Source organism: Chiloscyllium plagiosum, unplaced genomic scaffold (assembly GCF_037043375.1).
Source record: "Chiloscyllium plagiosum isolate Xiang-an unplaced genomic scaffold, Cpla_swu_hap1 HiC_scaffold_8, whole genome shotgun sequence".
Classification (NCBI taxonomy): domain Eukaryota; kingdom Metazoa; phylum Chordata; class Chondrichthyes; order Orectolobiformes; family Hemiscylliidae; genus Chiloscyllium; species Chiloscyllium plagiosum.
This window is the reverse complement of record NW_028270146.1, coordinates 3,789,993-3,803,336: the sequence shown is the minus strand read 5'-3', so window position 1 is coordinate 3,803,336 and position 13,344 is coordinate 3,789,993. Positions and strand designations below refer to the sequence as shown.

Genomic DNA, 13,344 nt, shown 5'->3' with positions numbered 1-13,344 from the left:
TGTGGGTGCGTGTGTGTGTGGGTGCGTGTGTGTGTGGGTGCGTGTGTGTGTGGGTGCGTGTGTGTGTGTGGGAGAGCGCGCGTGTGTGTGTGGGTGTGTGTGGGTGCGTGTGTGTGGGAGAGCGCGTGTGTGTGGGAGAGCGTGTGTGTGGGAGAGAGCGTGTGTGTGGGAGAGAGCGTGTGTGTGGGAGAGAGCGTGTGTGTGGGAGAGCGCGTGTGTGTGTGTGTGGGTGTGTGGGAGAGCGTGTGTGTGTGTGGGAGAGCGCGTGTGTGTGTGGGTGTGTGTGTGTGTGTGTGGGAGAGCGCGTGTGTGTGTGGGTGTGTGTGTGTGGGTGTGTGGGAGAGCGTGTGTGTGTGTGGGTGCGTGTGTGTGTGGGTGCGTGTGTGTGGGAGAGCGCGAGTGTGTGTGGGTGCGTGTGTGTGTGGGTGCGTGTGTGTGGGAGAGCGCGAGTGTGTGTGGGTGCGTGTGTGTGGGAGAGCGCGTGTGTGTGTGTGGGTGCGTGTGTGTGGGAGAGCACGTGCGTGTGTGGGTGCGTGTGTGTGTGGGAGAGCGCGTGTGTGTGTGGGTGCGTGTGTGTGGGAGAGCACGTGTGTGTGTGTGGGTGCGTGTGTGTGGGAGAGCGTGTGTGGGAGAGCGTGTGTGTGTGGGTGCGTGTGTGTGGGAGAGCGCGTGTGTGTGTGTGGGTGCGTGTGTGTGGGAGAGCGCGTGTGTGGGAGAGCGCGTGTGTGGGAGAGCGCGTGTGTGGGAGAGCGCGTGTGTGGGAGAGCGCGTGTGTGGGAGAGCGCGTGTGTGGGAGAGCGCGTGTGTGGGAGAGCGCGTGTGTGGGAGAGCGCGTGTGTGGGAGAGCGCGTGTGTGGGAGAGCGCGTGTGTGGGAGAGCGCGTGTGTGTGTGTGTGTGTGGGTGCGTGTGTGTGGGAGAGCGCGTGTGTGTGTGGGTGCGTGCGTGTGGGAGAGCGCGTGTGTGTGTGTGTGTGGGTGCGTGCGTGTGGGAGAGCGCGTGTGTGTGTGGGTGCGTGCGTGTGGGAGAGCGCGTGTGTGTGTGGGTGCGTGCGTGTGGGAGAGCGCATGTGGGTGCGTGCGTGTGGGAGAGCGCGTGTGTGTGTGGGTGCGTGCGTGTGGGAGAGCGCGTGTGTGGGAGAGCACGTGTGTGTGGATGCGTGTGTGTGGGAGAGCGCGTGTGTGTGTGGGTGCGTGTGTGTGGGAGAGCGCGTGTGTGTGGGAGAGCGCGTGTGTGTGTGGGTGCGTGTGTGTGGGAGAGCGCGTGTGTGTGTGGGTGCGTGTGTGTGGGAGAGCGCGTGTGTGTGGGTGCGTGTGTGTGGGAGAGCGCGTGTGTGTGTGGGTGCGTGTGTGTGGGAGAGCGCGTGTGTGTGGGGGTGCGTGGGTGTGGGAGAGCGCGTGTGTGGGAGAGCGCGTGTGTGGGAGAGCGCGTGTGTGGGAGAGCGCGTGTGTGGGAGAGCGCGTGTGTGGGAGAGCGCGTGTGTGGGAGAGCGCGTGTGTGGGAGAGCGCGTGTGTGGGAGAGCACGTGTGTGGGAGAGCACGTGTGTGGGAGAGCGCGTGTGTGGGTGCGTGTGTGTGGGAGAGCGCGTGTGTGTGTGGGTGCGTGTGTGTGGGAGAGCGCGAGTGCGAGTGTGTGTGTGGGAGAGCGCGAGTGCGAGTGTGTGTGTGTGGGAGAGCGCGAGTGTGTGTGTGTGTGTGGGAGAGCGCGTGTGTGTGTGTGGGAGAGCGTGTGTGTGTGTGGGAGAGCGTGTGTGTGTGTGGGAGAGCGCGTGTGTGGGTGGGAGAGCGCGTGTGTGGGTGCGTGTGTGTGGGAGAGCGCGTGTGTGTGTGTGTGTGTGTGTGGGAGAGCGCGTGTGTGTGTGGGTGTGTGTGTGTGGGTGTGTGTGTGTGGGTGAGCGCGTGTGTGGGAGAGCGCGTGTGTGGGAGAGCGCGTGTGTGGGAGAGCGCGTGTGTGGGAGAGCGCGTGTGTGGGAGAGCGCGTGTGTGGGAGAGCGCGTGTGTGTGGGAGAGAGCGCGTGTGTGTGGGAGAGCGCGTGTGTGTGGGAGAGCGCGTGTGTGTGGGAGAGCGCGTGTGTGTGGGAGAGCGCGTGTGTGTGGGAGAGCGCGTGTGTGTGGGAGAGCGCGTGTGTGTGGGAGAGCGCGTGTGTGTGGGAGAGCGCGTGTGTGTGGGAGAGCGCGTGTGTGTGGGAGAGCGCGTGTGTGTGGGAGAGCGCGTGTGTGTGGGAGAGCGCGTGTGTGTGGGAGAGCGCGTGTGTGTGGGAGAGCGCGTGTGTGTGGGAGAGCGCGTGTGTGTGGGAGAGCGCGTGTGTGGGAGAGCGCGTGTGTGGGTGCGTGTGTGTGGGAGAGCGCGTGTGTGTGTGTGTGTGTGTGTGGGAGAGCGCGTGTGTGTGTGGGTGTGTGTGTGTGGGTGCGTGTGTGTGGGAGAGCGCGTGTGTGGGAGAGCGCGTGTGTGGGAGAGCGCGTGTGTGGGAGAGCGCGTGTGTGGGAGAGCGTGTGTGTGGGAGAGCGCGTGTGTGTGGGAGAGCGCGTGTGTGTGGGAGAGCGCGTGTGTGTGGGAGAGCGCGTGTGTGTGGGAGAGCGCGTGTGTGTGGGAGAGCGCGTGTGTGTGGGAGAGCGCGTGTGTGTGGGAGAGCGCGTGTGTGTGGGAGAGCGCGTGTGTGTGGGAGAGCGCGTGTGTGTGGGAGAGCGCGTGTGTGTGGGAGAGCGCGTGTGTGAGTGTGTGTGTGGGAGAGCGCGTGTGTGAGTGTGTGTGTGGGAGAGCGCGAGTGTGTGTGTGTGGGACAGCGCGTGTGTGTGTGTGTGGGAGAGCGCGTGTGTGTGTGTGTGTGAGAGAGCGTGTGTGTGGGAGAGCGCGTGTGTGGGTGCGTGTGTGTGGGAGAGCGCGTGTGTGTGTGTGTGTGTGTGTGGGAGAGCGCGTGTGTGTGTGGGTGTGTGTGTGTGGGTGCGTGTGTGTGGGAGAGCGCGTGTGTGGGAGAGCGCGTGCGTGGGAGAGCGCGTGCGTGTGGGAGAGCGCGTGTGTGTGGGTGCGTGTGTGGGAGAGCGCGTGTGTGGGAGAGCGCGTGTGTGGGAGAGCGCGTGTGTGGGAGAGCGCGTGTGTGGGAGAGCGCGTGTGTGTGGGAGAGCGCGTGTGTGTGGGAGAGCGCGTGTGTGTGGGAGAGCACGTGTGTGTGGGAGAGCGCGTGTGTGTGGGAGAGCGCGTGTGTGTGGGAGAGCGCGTGTGTGTGGGAGAGCGCGTGTGTGTGGGAGAGCGCGTGTGTGTGGGAGAGCGCGTGTGTGTGGGAGAGCGCGTGTGTGTGGGAGAGCGCGTGTGTGTGGGAGAGCGCGAGTGCGAGTGTGTGTGTGGGAGAGCGCGAGTGTGTGTGTGTGGGAGAGCGCGTGTGTGTGTGTGTGTGTGGGAGAGCGCGTGTGTGTGTGTGTGTGAGAGCGTGTGTGTGGGAGAGCGCGTGTGTGGGTGCGTGTGTGTGGGAGAGCGCGTGTGTGGGAGAGCGCGCGCGTGTGTGTGTGTGTGTGTGGGAGAGCGCGTGTGTGTGGGTGTGTGTGTGTGGGTGCGTGTGTGTGGGAGAGCGCGTGTGTGGGAGAGCGCGTGCGTGGGAGAGCGCGTGTGTGTGTGGGTGCGTGTGTGTGGGAGAGCGCGTGTGTGTGGGTGCGTGTGTGTGGGAGAGCGCGAGTGTGTGTGTGGGAGAGCGCGGGCGCGTGTGTGTGTGTGTGTGTGTGGGAGAGCGTGTGTGTGTGTGTGTGGGTGCGTGTGTGTGGGAGAGCGCGTGTGTGGGTGCGTGAGTGTGGGAGAGCGCGTGTGTGGGAGAGCGCGTGTGTGTGTGTGTGTGGGAGAGCGCGTGTGTGTGTGGGTGCGTGTGTGTGGGAGAGCGCGTGTGGGAGAGCGCGTGTGTGTGTGGGAGAGCGCGTGTGGGAGAGCGCGTGTGTGTGTGGGAGCGCGCGTGTGGGAGAGCGCGTGTGTGTGGGAGCGCGCGTGTGTGTGTGGGAGAGCGCGTGTGTGTGTGGGAGAGCGCGTGTGTGTGTGGGAGAGCGCGTGTGTGTGTGGGAGAGCGCGTGTGTGTGTGTGGGAGAGCGCGTGTGTGTGTGTGGGAGAGCGCATGTGTGTGTGTGGGAGAGCGCATGTGTGTGTGTGGGAGAGCGCGTGTGTGTGTGGGAGAGCGCGTGTGTGTGTGGGAGAGCGCGTGTGTGTGTGGGAGAGCGCGTGTGTGTATTGGGAGAGCGCGTGTGTGTGTGGGAGAGCGCGTGTGTGTGTGGGAGAGCGCGTGTGTGTGTGGGAGAGCGCGTGTGTGTGTGGGAGAGCGCGTGTGTGTGTGGGAGAGCGCGTGTGTGTGTGGGAGAGCGCGTGTGTGTGTGGGAGAGCGCGTGTGTGTGTGTGGGAGAGCGCGTGTGTGTGTGGGAGAGCGCGTGTGTGTGTGGGAGAGCGCGTGTGTGGGAGAGCGCGTGAGTGGGAGAGCGCGTGTGTGGGAGAGCGCGTGTGTGGGAGAGCGCGTGTGTGGGAGAGCGCGTGTGTGGGAGAGCGCGTGTGTGGGAGAGCGCGTGTGTGGGAGAGCGCGTGTGTGGGAGAGCGCGTGTGTGGGAGAGCGCGTGTGTGGGAGAGCGCGTGTGTGGGAGAGCGCGTGTGTGGGAGAGCGCGTGTGTGGGAGAGCGCGTGTGTGGGAGAGCGCGTGTGTGGGAGAGCGCGTGTGTGGGAGAGCGCGTGTGTGGGAGAGCGCGTGTGTGGGAGAGCGCGTGTGTGGGAGAGCGCGTGTGTGGGAGAGCGCGTGTGTGTGTGGGAGAGCGCGTGTGTGTGTGGGAGAGCGCGTGTGTGTGTGGGAGAGCGCGCGTGTGTGTGTGGGAGAGCGCGCGTGTGTGTGTGGGAGAGCGCGTGTGTGTGTGGGAGAGCGCGTGTGTGTGTGTGGGAGAGCGCGTGTGTGTGTGGGAGAGCGCGTGTGTGTGTGGGAGAGCGCGTGTGTGGGAGAGCGCGTGTGTGGGAGAGCGCGTGTGTGGGAGAGCGCGTGTGTGGGAGAGCGCGTGTGTGGGAGAGCGCGTGTGTGGGAGAGCGCGTGTGTGGGAGAGCGCGTGTGTGGGAGAGCGCGTGTGTGGGAGAGCGCGTGTGTGGGAGAGCGCGTGTGTGGGAGAGCGCGTGTGTGGGAGAGCGCGTGTGTGGGAGAGCGCGTGTGTGGGAGAGCGCGTGTGTGGGAGAGCGCGTGTGTGGGAGAGCGCGTGTGTGGGAGAGCGCGTGTGTGGGAGAGCGCGTGTGTGGGAGAGCGCGTGTGTGGGAGAGCGCGTGTGTGGGAGAGCGCGTGTGTGGGAGAGCGCGTGTGTGGGAGAGCGCGCGTGTGTGGGAGAGCGCGCGTGTGTGGGAGAGCGCGCGTGTGTGGGAGAGCGCGCGTGTGTGGGAGAGCGCGCGTGTGTGGGAGAGCGCGCGTGTGTGGGAGAGCGCGTGTGTGTGGGAGAGCACGAGTGCGAGTGTGTGTGTGTGGGAGAGCGTGTGTGTGTGTGTGTGTGTGTGTGTGTGTGTGGGAGAGCGTGTGTGTGTGTGGGAGAGCGTGGGTGTGTGTGGGAGAGCGTGTGTGTGTGTGGGAGAGCGTGTGTGTGGGTGTGTGTGTGTGTGGGAGAGCGTGTGTGTGTGTGGGAGAGCGTGGGTGTGTGTGGGAGAGCGTGTGTGTGTGTGGGAGAGCGCGTGTGTGTGTGGGAGAGCGTGTGTGTGTGTGGGAGAGCGTGTGTGTGTGGGAGAGCGTGTGTGTGTGGGAGAGCGTGTGTGTGTGGGAGAGCGTGTGTGTGTGGGAGAGCGTGTGTGTGTGGGAGAGCGTGTGTGTGTGGGAGAGCGTGTGTGTGTGGGAGAGCGTGTGTGTGTGGGAGAGCGTGTGTGTGGGAGAGCGTGTGTGTGGGAGAGCGTGTGTGTGGGAGAGCGTGTGTGTGGGAGAGCGTGTGTGTGGGAGAGCGTGTGTGTGGGAGAGCGTGTGTGTGGGAGAGCGTGTGTGTGGGAGAGCGTGTGTGTGGGAGAGCGTGTGTGTGGGAGAGCGTGTGTGTGGGAGAGCGTGTGTGTGTGGGAGAGCGTGTGTGTGTGTGGGAGAGCGTGTGTGTGTGTGGGAGAGCGTGTGTGTGTGTGGGAGAGCGTGTGTGTGTGTGGGAGAGCGTGTGTGTGTGTGGGAGAGCGTGTGTGTGTGTGGGAGAGCGTGTGTGTGTGTGGGAGAGCGTGTGTGTGTGGGAGAGCGTGTGTGTGTGGGAGAGCGTGTGTGTGTGGGAGAGCGTGTGTGTGTGGGAGAGCGTGTGTGTGTGGGAGAGCGTGTGTGTGTGGGAGAGCGTGTGTGTGTGGGAGAGCGTGTGTGTGGGAGAGCGTGTGTGTGGGAGAGCGCGTGTGTGGGAGAGCGCGTGTGTGGGAGAGCGCGTGTGTGGGAGAGCGCGTGTGTGGGAGAGCGCGTGTGTGGGAGAGCGCGTGTGTGGGAGAGCGCGTGTGTGGGAGAGCGCGTGTGTGGAAGAGCGCGTGTGTGGGAGAGCGCGTGTGTGGGAGAGCGCGTGTGTGGGAGAGCGCGTGTGTGGGAGAGCGCGTGTGTGGGAGAGCGCGTGTGTGGGAGAGCGCGTGTGTGGGAGAGCGCGTGTGTGGGAGAGCGCGTGTGTGGGAGAGCGCGTGTGTGGGAGAGCGTGTGTGTGGGAGAGCGCGTGTGTGGGAGAGCGCGTGTGTGGGAGAGCGCGTGTGTGGGAGAGCGCGTGTGTGGGAGAGCGCGTGTGTGGGAGAGCGCGTGTGTGTGTGGGTGCGTGTGTGTGTGGGTGCGTGTGTGTGTGGGTGCGTGTGTGTGTGTGGGAGAGCGCGCGTGTGTGTGTGGGTGTGTGTGGGTGCGTGTGTGTGGGAGAGCGCGTGTGTGTGGGAGAGCGTGTGTGTGGGAGAGAGCGTGTGTGTGGGAGAGAGCGTGTGTGTGGGAGAGAGCGTGTGTGTGGGAGAGCGCGTGTGTGTGTGTGTGGGTGTGTGGGAGAGCGTGTGTGTGTGTGGGAGAGCGCGTGTGTGTGTGGGTGTGTGTGTGTGTGTGTGGGAGAGCGCGTGTGTGTGTGGGTGTGTGTGTGTGGGTGTGTGGGAGAGCGTGTGTGTGTGTGGGAGAGCGCGTGTGTGTGTGGGTGTGTGTGTGTGTGTGCGCGTGTGTGCAGGTGTGTGTGGGTGTGTGTGTGTGTGTGCGTGTGTGGGGGAGCGCGTGCGTGTGTGGGGGAGCGCGTGTGTGTGTGGGTGCGTGTGTGTGGGAGAGCGCGAGTGCGAGTGTGTGGGAGAGCGCGAGTGTGTGTGTGGGAGAGCGCGAGTGCGAGTGTGTGTGTGTGGGAGAGCACGAGTGCGAGTGTGTGTGTGGGAGAGTGCGAGTGTGTGTGTGGGAGAGTGCGAGTGTGTGTGTGGGAGAGCGCGAGTGCGTGTGTGGGAGAGCGCGAGTGCAAGTGTGTGTGTGGGAGAGCGCGAGTGTGTGCGTGTGTGTGGGAGAGCGCGAGTGTGTGCGTGCGTGTGGGAGAGCGCGAGTGTGTGCGTGTGTGTGGGAGAGCGCGAGTGTGTGTGGGTGCGTGTGTTGGGAGAGCGCGAGTGCGAGAGTGTGTGTGTGGGAGAGCGCGAGTGCGAGTGTGTGTGTGGGAGAGCGCGAGTGCGAGTGTATGTGTGTGGGAGAGCGCGAGTGCGAGTGTGTGTGTGGGAGAGCGCGAGTGCGAGTGTGTGTGTGGGAGAGCGCGAGTGCGAGTGTGTGTGTGGGAGAGCGCGAGTGCGAGTGTGTGTGTGTGGGAGAGCGCGAGTGCGAGTGTGTGTGTGTGGGAGAGCGCGAGTGCGAGTGTGTGTGTGGGAGAGCGCGAGTGCGAGTGTGTGTGTGTGGGAGAGCGCGAGTGCGAGTGTGTGTGTGGGAGAGCGCGAGTGCGAGTGTGTGTGTGGGAGAGCGCGAGTGCGAGTGTGTTTGTGGGAGAGCGCGAGTGCGAGTGTGTGTGGGCGAGTGCGAGTGTGTGTGTGGGAGAGCGCGAGTGCTAGTGTGTGTGTGTGTGTGGGAGAGCGCGAGTGTGTGTGTGGGAGTGCGCGAGTGCGAGTGTGTGTGTGGGAGAGCGCGAGTGTGTGTGTGGGAGAGCGCGAGTGTGTGTGTGGGAGAGCGCGAGTGCGAGTGTGTGTGTGTGGGAGAGCGCGAGTGCGAGTGTGTGTGTGTGGGAGAGCGCGAGTGCGAGTGTGTGTGTGGGCGAGTGCGAGTGTGTGTGTGTGGGAGAGTGCGAGTGTGTGTGTGTGGGAGAGCGCGAGTGCGAGTGTGTGTGTGGGAGAGTGCGAGTGTGTGTGTGGGAGAGCGCGAGTGCGAGTGTGTGTGTGGGAGAGTGCGAGTGTGTGTGTGGGAGAGCGCGAGTGCGAGTGTGTGTGTGGGAGAGCGCGAGTGCGAGTGTGTGTGCGCGTGGGAGAGCGCGAGTGCGAGTGTGTGCGTGTGTGTGGGAGAGTGCGAGTGTGTGTGTGCGTGTGGGAGAGCGCGAGTGTGTGTGTGCGTGCGTGTGGGAGAGCGCGAGTGTGTGTGTGCGTGCGTGTGGGAGAGCGCGTGTGCGTGCGTGTGTGTGTGGGAGAGCGCGAGTGCGTGTGTGTGTGTGCGGGCGAGTGCGAGTGTGTGTGTGTGTGCGGGAGAGCGCAAGTGCGAGTGTGTGTGTGCGGGAGAGCGCAAGTGCGAGTGTGTGTGTGCGGGAGAGCGCGAGTGTGTGTGGGTGCGTGTGTTGGGAGAGCGCGAGTGCGAGAGTGTGTGTGTGGGAGAGCGCGAGTGCGAGTGTGTGTGTGGGAGAGCGCGAGTGCGAGTGTATGTGTGTGGGAGAGCGCGAGTGCGAGTGTGTGTGTGGGAGAGCGCGAGTGCGAGTGTGTGTGTGGGAGAGCGCGAGTGCGAGTGTGTGTGTGTGGGAGAGCGCGAGTGCGAGTGTGTGTGTGTGGGAGAGCGCGAGTGCGAGTGTGTGTGTGGGAGAGCGCGAGTGCGAGTGTGTGTGTGTGGGAGAGCGCGAGTGCGAGTGTGTGTGTGGGAGAGCGCGAGTGCGAGTGTGTGTGTGGGAGAGCGCGAGTGCGAGTGTGTTTGTGGGAGAGCGCGAGTGCGAGTGTGTGTGGGCGAGTGCGAGTGTGTGTGTGGGAGAGCGCGAGTGCTAGTGTGTGTGTGTGTGTGGGAGAGCGCGAGTGTGTGTGTGGGAGTGCGCGAGTGCGAGTGTGTGTGTGGGAGAGCGCGAGTGTGTGTGTGGGAGAGCGCGAGTGTGTGTGTGGGAGAGCGCGAGTGCGAGTGTGTGTGTGTGGGAGAGCGCGAGTGCGAGTGTGTGTGTGTGGGAGAGCGCGAGTGCGAGTGTGTGTGTGGGCGAGTGCGAGTGTGTGTGTGTGGGAGAGTGCGAGTGTGTGTGTGTGGGAGAGCGCGAGTGCGAGTGTGTGTGTGGGAGAGTGCGAGTGTGTGTGTGGGAGAGCGCGAGTGCGAGTGTGTGTGTGGGAGAGTGCGAGTGTGTGTGTGGGAGAGCGCGAGTGCGAGTGTGTGTGTGGGAGAGCGCGAGTGCGAGTGTGTGTGCGCGTGGGAGAGCGCGAGTGCGAGTGTGTGCGTGTGTGTGGGAGAGTGCGAGTGTGTGTGTGCGTGTGGGAGAGCGCGAGTGTGTGTGTGCGTGCGTGTGGGAGAGCGCGAGTGTGTGTGTGCGTGCGTGTGGGAGAGCGCGTGTGCGTGCGTGTGTGTGTGGGAGAGCGCGAGTGCGTGTGTGTGTGTGCGGGCGAGTGCGAGTGTGTGTGTGTGTGCGGGAGAGCGCAAGTGCGAGTGTGTGTGTGCGGGAGAGCGCAAGTGCTAGTGTGTGTGTGCGGGAGAGCGCGAGTGTGTGTGGGTGCGTGTGTTGGGAGAGCGCGAGTGCGAGAGTGTGTGTGTGGGAGAGCGCGAGTGCGAGTGTGTGTGTGGGAGAGCGCGAGTGCGAGTGTATGTGTGTGGGAGAGCGCGAGTGCGAGTGTGTGTGTGGGAGAGCGCGAGTGCAAGTGTGTGTGTGGGAGAGCGCGAGTGCGAGTGTGTGTGTGGGAGAGCGCGAGTGCGAGTGTGTGTGTGTGGGAGAGCGCGAGTGCGAGTGTGTGTGTGTGGGAGAGCGCGAGTGCGAGTGTGTGTGTGGGAGAGCGCGAGTGCGAGTGTGTGTGTGTGGGAGAGCGCGAGTGCGAGTGTGTGTGTGGGAGAGCGCGAGTGCGAGTGTGTGTGTGGGAGAGCGCGAGTGCGAGTGTGTGTGTGGGAGAGCGCGAGTGTGTGTGGGCGAGTGCGAGTGTGTGTGTGGGAGAGCGCGAGTGCTAGTGTGTGTGTGTGTGTGGGAGAGCGCGAGTGTGTGTGTGGGAGTGCGCGAGTGCGAGTGTGTGTGTGGGAGAGCGCGAGTGTGTGTGTGGGAGAGCGCGAGTGTGTGTGTGGGAGAGCGCGAGTGCGAGTGTGTGTGTGTGGGAGAGCGCGAGTGCGAGTGTGTGTGTGTGGGAGAGCGCGAGTGCGAGTGTGTGTGTGGGCGAGTGCGAGTGTGTGTGTGTGGGAGAGTGCGAGTGTGTGTGTGTGGGAGAGCGCGAGTGCGAGTGTGTGTGTGGGAGAGTGCGAGTGTGTGTGTGGGAGAGCGCGAGTGCGAGTGTGTGTGTGGGAGAGTGCGAGTGTGTGTGTGGGAGAGCGCGAGTGCGAGTGTGTGTGTGGGAGAGCGCGAGTGCGAGTGTGTGTGCGCGTGGGAGAGCGCGAGTGCGAGTGTGTGCGTGTGTGTGGGAGAGTGCGAGTGTGTGTGTGCGTGTGGGGAGAGGCGCGAGTGTGTGTGTGCGTGCGTGTGGGAGAGCGCGAGTGTGTGTGTCGTGCGGTGTGGGAGAGCGCGTGTGCGTGCGTGTGTGTGTGGGAGAGCGCGAGTGCGTGTGTGTGTGTGCGGGCGAGTGCGAGTGTGTGTGTGTGTGGCGGGAGAGCGCAAGTGCGAGTGTGTGTGTGCGGGAGAGCGCAAGTGCTAGTGTGTGTGTGCGGGAGAGCGCAAGTGCGAGTGTGTGCGCGTGGGAGAGCACGAGTGCGAGTGTGTGTGCGCGTGGGAGAGCGCGAGTGTGTGTGGGAGAGCGCGAGTGTGTGTGTGGGAGAGCGCGAGTGTGTGTGCGCGTGTGGGAGAGCGCGAGTGTGTGTGCGCGTGGTGGGAGAGCGCGAGTGTGTGTGCGTGTGAGTGTGTGTGTGCGCGTGAGTGTGTGTGTGCGCGTGCGTGTGGGAGAGCACGAGTGTGTGTGTGTGTGCGCGCACGTGGGAGAGTGTGTGTGTGTGTGCGCGCGTGGGAGAGTGCGTGTGTGTGCGTGCGTGTGGGAGAGCGCGAGTGCGAGTGCATGTGTGTGTGCGTGCGTGTGGGAGAGCGCGAGTGTGCGCGCGCGTGAGTGTGAGAGAGACAGACAGTGTGTCTGAGTGTGAGCATGCGTGTCAGTGGTGTGCGTGTGAGAGAGACAGACAGACAGAGTGTGTCTGAGTGTGAGCTGTGCGTGTCAGTGTGTGCGTGTGAGAGAGACAGACAGACAGAGTGTGTCTGAGTGTGAGCGTGCGTGTCAGTGTGTGCGTGTGAGAGAGACAGACAGACAGAGTGTGTCTGAGTGTGAGCATGCGTGTCAGTGTGTGCGTGTGCGCGTGTGATGGAGAGTCTGTACCTTGCCGTCCTTCATCGTTGGTGAAGAGCCCGTCGCTGCTGCAGATGCTGCTGACATCACTGGGAAACAAGAGGAGACAACGGAGAATGGGATTGAGCTAACGCTGTCAGCAACTGACGCAACCGCCGCACCCCCATCAGCCCATCACCCACCCCCATCACCACTGCCTCACCCAAACCATCCCTCCCCCATACTGATCCCCAACCCCACCATGGACCATTCCAGGCACTCCACTCCCTCACCCATCTGCCCCCTCCCACAGTACCCACTCCCTCAGCACTGACCCTCCGACAGTGCTCCACTCCCTCAGCACTGACCCTACGACAGTGCTCCACTCCCTCAGCACTGACCCTCCCACAGTGCCCACTCCCTCAGCACTGACCCTCCCACAGTGCCCACTCCTTCAGCACTGACCCTCCTACAGTGCCCACTCCCTCAGCACCGACCCTCTGACAGTGCCCACTCCCTCAGCACTGACCCTACGACAGTGCTCCACTCCCTCAGCACTGACCCTCCCACAGTGCCCACTCCCTCAGCACTGACCCTCCCACAGTGCCCACTCCTTCAGCACTGACCCTCCTACAGTGCCCACTCCCTCAGCACCGACCCTCTGACAGTGCCCACTCCCTCAGCACTGACCCACGGACAGTGCCCACTCCCTCAGCACCAACCCTGTGACAGTGCGGCACTCCCTCAGTACTGACCCTTTAAGAGTACCACATTCCCTCATGACAGCCATGGAGTGTTGGTGTGGAACCGCACGCTTGGTTTGTCTGGGCTGGCTGTGTAGCCCCTGACCTTGGAACGGGGAGTGACAGTCACAGAGGCTCTGACTGCTATCGGGCCAGTCTGCAGGAAGGGCATTCACTGTTACCTGTCAGTCATGTTCTCGTCGGAAGCCTTGTGTTCCTCGGTCTGACAGTCCATAGCCTCCTTGCTGGCCTCCCTCCAGGTGGAGGCTGTGCTGGACAGAGTGCCCCTCAGGGCTCAGCCCAGACTCCACACCAGCCGCTTTGGACAAACGCTGCTTCTTGTGTTGGCCGGGGGGCTTCGGGGGATCGGCGGGAGACTGCGAGGTTGGCCCAGGTTTGTGACACCTTCAGCTTCTTCTGGAGCGTGGCGCTGACGTCCCCTGCGCCCCCCGAGGTCACGCGTTTGACCTTTCTGCGTCGCCGGGAGTGGCTGGCCGGGGCTATTCTCCGTGAAGGAGTCTGACTCGTGCCAGTTATGGACCTTGCCCTTAAGTGTGACATTGAGGGAGGAGAGTTGCTTCACCACCGCACGGTCATCGTCCGAGTCTGTGTCGGCTGCAGCAGCAGCAGCCAGCCCAAGCTCGTCCTGACTAGACTCGGACACCTCACTGAAACACCGCGTGTAGTCCAGCGAGTGGTTCGAGTTGGAACGGCGTTTCCGACCCCTCCGCTTCCGTGCCTGGCGCCTCTGCTGCTGCCGCGGGCACAGGCCAGACCCCCTCCCAGATCTCCTCGTCTAGACGGTTCTGCTCAGACGTCTCATCCAGGGCAGACACCAAGTCATGAGCCAACTCGTCCATAGCACAGCGTCTGGGAAAGACCAGAGGAGGGAGCAGCCATTACAGAGAACCACCAGAGCACTGGCTGGGGGGGGGGGGGGAGACGGAGGGGATGGGGGGGAAGGGGGGGAGGGGATAGGGGGGGAAGGAGAGAGGGGAGTGAGGGGGAGTGCGAAGTGAGGGGAGGGGCGAGTGAGGGGAGGGGGCGAGTGAGGGAGGGGGGAGTGAGGGGGGGGGCGAGTGAGG

At 64.1% G+C, this 13,344-nt stretch overlaps 1 pseudogene across 1 annotated transcript in view; it reads right to left on the bottom strand.

Moving 5' to 3' along the window:
- LOC122545238 (G patch domain-containing protein 2-like) overlaps window positions 1–13,125 on the bottom strand; it is a 62,437-nt pseudogene extending 49,312 nt beyond the window's left edge. Inside the window, exons 1-2 of the transcript XR_015757806.1 lie at window positions 12,442–13,125; window positions 11,568–11,626 (exon numbers count right to left, since the gene is read on the bottom strand). The product of XR_015757806.1 is annotated as a G patch domain-containing protein 2-like (transcript). The remainder of the gene's footprint in view (window positions 1–11,567; window positions 11,627–12,441) is intronic.
- Between the last annotated feature and the right edge of the window lie 219 nt (window positions 13,126–13,344).